We start from the raw sequence: 6,074 nt of genomic DNA, 5'->3' as shown, positions 1-6,074 counted from the left end.
AAAGAATGAATGAATTTATTTAACAAGAGATGCAATGCGTCATAGTTCCTGCCTAACGCATAATGGTTGTAGAAGTGTAGATGAGTGAGAATCTAAATTAACATTGTGAATGCATTAATTTTTGCCTAGAAATGCATTTGTGATCTGATAGGATTGCTCATATTTTGTTGTTAAATTCTCGTCCTAGAAATGCACTTGTGATTTGGTATGATGGGTCATATTTTGTTATTAAGTTCTCATGCTATATTATTATATCTTTGGGCATTTAAGCCCAACAATAAGAGGCCAAAGTCCCCAATATGGCACTAAGTACTTAATATCATATTACGATCAATACATATGCTTTAGACAAATTTGCACCTTCTACATTGACAACTTAAATTATGTGCAATGAGAAAAGATACCCATACCAATATTTGAATTATAAAACTTGAAGAAGTGATGAGGCATTTGGAGTATAACATTATATGTTTAAGCATATCATCTATGCTACTAGAGAACCATAAGTAGTTGGAATAACTTCCCCAACTGTGTATTATTCTCATCTTGATTATCAAATGGAACTCACACTATTTTTAATCATTAACACTAGACAAAAATTAGGATAGAGATAAATAGTAGTATACAACAATAACAACATAAACATAAATGTAGAGGAAAAAAAAAAGATAGATAATATAGAGGAGGAAGAGGAAGATATATAAAATAGTAAGATAGCGTGATAACAACATAAGTTTTGTGTGTGTGAGAAAGAGATAATTAAATATAATTTTTTTTTAATAAAAAAAATAGTCAAAATAAAATCATGGTTATAATAAAATATTAAAATATATTATATTTTAATTAATGAAACTAAGAATTTAATTTTTATATTAAAACTCACATTTTTATAAGAAAAAATGTGATGTATTGAAATATAAAAATATTTTATAAGTAAAACTATTTGTTTAATTTTACACAATTAGAGAAGGTTTACTATTTAATGTTTTGTATTTCCAAATTTTTCATAAAATTAAGTAGTTTTTAATTATAAAATAATATCTATATAATTTAATATGTACATTTTTTTATATATTATAAATCAAGAGTTCAAAAGAGTACATCAAAAAGGAGGGAGGCAGAGCCTCAACCAGCTAGAAGGAGAGTAGCAATGAAAGAGAACAACTACCCGAAATACATATACAATCGAGAAGCAACAGAGTACAAAAGAACCGGAAGAGCAGCCAAAAAAAGGATTAGGCCTGCGGGTAAACATCCTCAAATTTGTTGACCCAAGATGTCCAACCAAGGGGTCCCTCCATCCAGATAGCCTTTTTCTTGTTCCAGCAATTGATGAAAGTACATTTGTAAATAATAAATACATGTAATACATATAAATTTGATGTTGTTGAATAAATATGATGTAATAAATAAGAAATAAAATATAACTATTTAATTTTAATACATAGTTTATATAAAAATAATAATAATTTATGTATCTTTTAGAATTGAATTATTTCTTTTTTGTGATTATTTCTTTAGTATGTTTTTTTATATGAAATGTAATTATTAATTTAATATTAAAATATATATTTAAGTTTTAAATGTATTTAAACTAAATAATAAATTGTTTAAATAAAAAATATTAATAATAATAAATGATATAATTTATAAATTGCAACACTTATCAATTATATATATTACAAACACTATTATAAAATATAATTAAAAAATAATGTTGTTTAATTTATTTTTATAATAGTAATAATTTAACTACTTTTATTATAAAAGCAAAATTTTAAAAAAAATTAGAAATTCAAATACAAAGATATAACATATTGAAATTATATATATATATATATATATAAAATTTGAACTTATGCATTACATGAAATTTTAAGAACAAGTTATATCAAATAGTCAAAAATAAACATCAATGTAAAACTAATAATAAATATATTTAAAATAAGAAATTAAAAAAATTTAATAGATTGTGATAATATTGATTAGACATGTTGTGTGAGGTGGAAGATAAAATGATTTAAAAAATAAAATCTCATCAACTTGTCACAAATGTGGAAAAGATAAAGTTGTAATTAATACATTCATTAATGCAAGATAAAGTTGTTAGAAAATTTATTTATTTTTGTTGAAGAAAATTAATTTTCTCCCCCACCAAAAATAATAATGACCAATAGAATGGATAAAAAATGCGATTTATAAAATAATTAAAAATTAGAAAAAGATATAAACATTTGAAATCTCATATAATCTTTTAAATTCTTTGATTTGATTGGTTAGTTTTAATGTCATATTTGCATTGACATGAATGCATAAGTATTCCTGCCTTGGCAGGAACTAATAATGTTTATGCAATTTTAAAATATAAAGAATGTTTTTGATATTAGAAGTAGCAAAATAAGGGGTATTCTTGTAGAACGAAGTTCAAAGATGAAATATTGTTGGCACATTAATAACACACATTTCTAATATTTAAAATAGTTACAATAACTTTCACATAGTTTCGAGTAATAGGGTATTTGTTATTATTATGATTGTCTTTCTTATTGTTATCATCATCAATTACATTAATCAGACTATTTTTTTTAACATGATTAATCATACTAATAAAAGAGTGGACCTCAAAAAGAGTGAGCCTTGGGACCTCCCTGTTACCTTCAATTCCCTCCTTGGTTCTTCATTGTGTGCACAATCCACACACCCATTTGATCTCAAATGATCATATGTGCAATATGAATACTAAGTATTTGTACTGAGTACTACAATCCCTTCCATTTCATACCTTCACAGTTTCTTTCTACTTACATGCCCATTTCATTTCATATGATCATCTGAAAATTGTGTCAATTTAAGCTCTCAACTATGTGCTCTCATTTGATCATCTCAAAACTTGTCTTTGCAGGCTTGCACCCACATATCCTTGTGCATAAATTATGCCTGGATAATCTCACATATTGATTTCTTCTCGTGGTGTCATATATATTTGTGTGTATACACTACCTCCTACCCTTGTTTGATACAAAAATTGTGTCAGCGTATCTCAGACACCAATTTCTTATCATATCATCATCTATATTGTCTGTATATACTACAACCCTTCTTGGATGCACAAATAGTGGTTGTGTAATCTTGTGCACACAATTTTATTCATTATCATATATATTGTGTGTATATACTTATATTATATACTATAGTATAACGTTGGTTTGATACATAAATTGTATGCATGATCTTAACCCACCTATTTTATTTCATATTGTCGTATTGATATATATTGTGTGTATAAAGAATAATTCAACTCTTGTTTATTGCAGTATGAATCATTTATTCTATCAACACCTCCCCTCCTCCTCCTTTAATGATAATAATATATACACATACTCCTTCGACACCAAGCAAGCATGTCTATGGTGATGCTTTTCTTACACATGTACACACTAGGCTGAGGGAATCCATTTCAGAATGGCAATAGGATAAATCTATACTCATGTCTTTGATATGTGCTTCTCCACACATCCCATTTTCCTGTCCCATTTTCTCATCTCTCTTCTCACCCATATAAGAAATCAACACAATAATCATGATAAGGGTGATGCACAACTGCCTCATGGATTCAAGTTTCATCCCACTGATGAAGAGCTCATTACACATTATCTCATGAGAAAGGTTTTAGACAACAGTTTCACAGGAAGGGTCATTGTTGAAGTGGACCTCAACAAGTGTGGGCCTTGCAACCTCTGTGTTATGTTCATTTCCCTCCTTTATTGTTCATTATGTGTATAATCCCACACACTCATTTGATCTCGAATGATGATATGTGCACACTGAATGTTCAGTGTTTGTATTGACTACTCCAAAATCATCCATTTATACCTTCATTTGTGCATAATGTCTTTCTAGTTTCTTTCTACTCACGCAGCCATTTCATTTCATATGATCATCTGAAAATTGTGTCAATCTAAGCTCTCAAATGCTTCCTCTAGTTTGATCATCTCATAACTGCTAATTGGTGATTATTGCAAAGTAGTTCCAAATATTAAGAATATTAATGATTTAGACCTATTAGGTTGAAATGCTAAATGATTATTATTGTAGAGTTGTTCCAAATGCTAATGGAAGTTATTTGAGAGTGGTCTTGGGGCCTTCCCCTTAGGGCCTTTGACCAACGTTGACTCATTGACTTGACCCTTGGTCCACATGACCTTATTGGGTCCAAAAAAAAATATATATCAAACAATATGATGAGCATAAACACATCAAACAACTTGTTTGGTGCTACTTATGTTTGTAGAAGTATGATAACATCATTCACATTTATGTTTTTTTGGTTATAGATTGTTGTCTATAACATAGTTTATCTAAGGTTAATGATATGAGATTTCTTAATTCAAAATATAAATAAATTTGATGTTATTTCTAGATTTTTTAATATATCATATATAGGTTGTTGGAACTTGTAAAAAAATGAAATTGTGCATTTCTAGATGCACAAATCTAGATTTGATAGGATTATGTTAGTTGGAGAGGAAGACTTCCACCATTAAACATTATGCACAATTCCATTTGTTTACAAGTTTGAACAACTTATATTTAATATATTCATTTACTTCATAATCCAAAGACATACCCTCCCTACCATGGAACGAGTGTGTTGTATAGATGGGCCAAGGGTTGTGTTTGTGTTGCATCTTAGTGTTGGAGATGAAGACTTTCACCATTTGTTAGGAAACAAACATAATATATCTTCTTAATTATCACTTTAAAAAGCATGTTGTAATATTGGATGTTAGTGACTCATCTAACGGTCAATATTGGTGTTGGGTTATTCATTCACAAAATGCTTTGAAGAGATGTCATCTCATGAAAAACCATGATTGTGGGATATACAGTAAATGGTATAGGTTGTTCAAACTTGTAAATGAATGGAATTGGTGATGGTAGCTATCTAAGAAGTATTTTGCAACATTTTTAGCATGTTTCTTACCTGTGTTAAAATGGGAGCTTGGTAATAGGGTATGTACATCAAGCAAAGCATAGTGATTAATGGTGGACGTCTTCCTCTCCAACCAACAAAACCCTATCATTCCTGACAGTTACTGTCATCAATTCCATTTGTTTACAAGTTTGAACATAAAGGTGGACATCAAGAAGTTACATTGTGTTTGTTTCCTATCAAATGGTGGCAAATTGGAATCATACTTTAGTTCATACATTGAACTAGAGAATAGTTCATAATAATCTAAATTATACATTTGGCTAAACCTTTATTAGTTCATAACAAAATTAGGCAGAACTAGTATAATTAGAATAGTTCATAATAATTGAACTATAAAAAAAGACAAAGACAAAATCTTTTTCACAGTGGACCACGTGTAAAAGGCATAATTCGGCTAGTGTGAGGTTTCAGTGCCAAATTCCATGTGAGTCACTCAATGTTGCAAGTTCACATATCACCAACACTACTTCGGTAAAGATACATACTGCTTCAAGTTTATGTGATTTGAACTACCATATCATCTAATTATACATTAGCCTAAATTTTTTTAGTCCATAACAAAATTAGGCTAAACTCATATAATTAGAATATTTCATAATAATTGAACTATTCTTAGTATGATTTCCAACCTTTAACTCTTCCAATTATGAACTGATATTTCATAACAAAATTGCAATGTATGAACTGAAGTATGATTGTTAGCCTTTAAGTATTCCAATTATGTGAAGGATTTGAGCAAATAAGCCAATCAAATCCACAAAGCCTTCGAATCCCTGCATGCAAAAACCTGTCACAGAAGAAAAAGACAAGAGGAGGCAAAGGGTTTTGCTCTGAAAAATATGCTAATGTATTTTCATAAATGGAAAAGATAATTGAATACAAAGGAGATCAATCCTTGTAAAAGGAGATCAAAAACCCTAAAAAGGGTAACCTAAAGCCTAAAAAAGCTAGGTTGCACAATATAATTAATAAAATATTAATTATATGCACCTACAAAATAGCTTAAGCAAACTAGAGTAATAGGCAACTTAATTAATTAAATCAAAGTGATTTAATTAATAAGTGCAAACAAATAATT

This window comes from Cupressus sempervirens, chromosome 9 (genome assembly GCF_028749045.1).
Source record: "Cupressus sempervirens isolate cs-2001-9-10 chromosome 9, ASM2874904v1, whole genome shotgun sequence".
In the NCBI taxonomy this organism is placed as follows: Eukaryota; Viridiplantae; Streptophyta; class Pinopsida; order Cupressales; family Cupressaceae; genus Cupressus; species Cupressus sempervirens.
The sequence above is the reverse complement of the archived record's forward strand: the minus strand, read 5'-3'. Positions refer to the sequence as shown.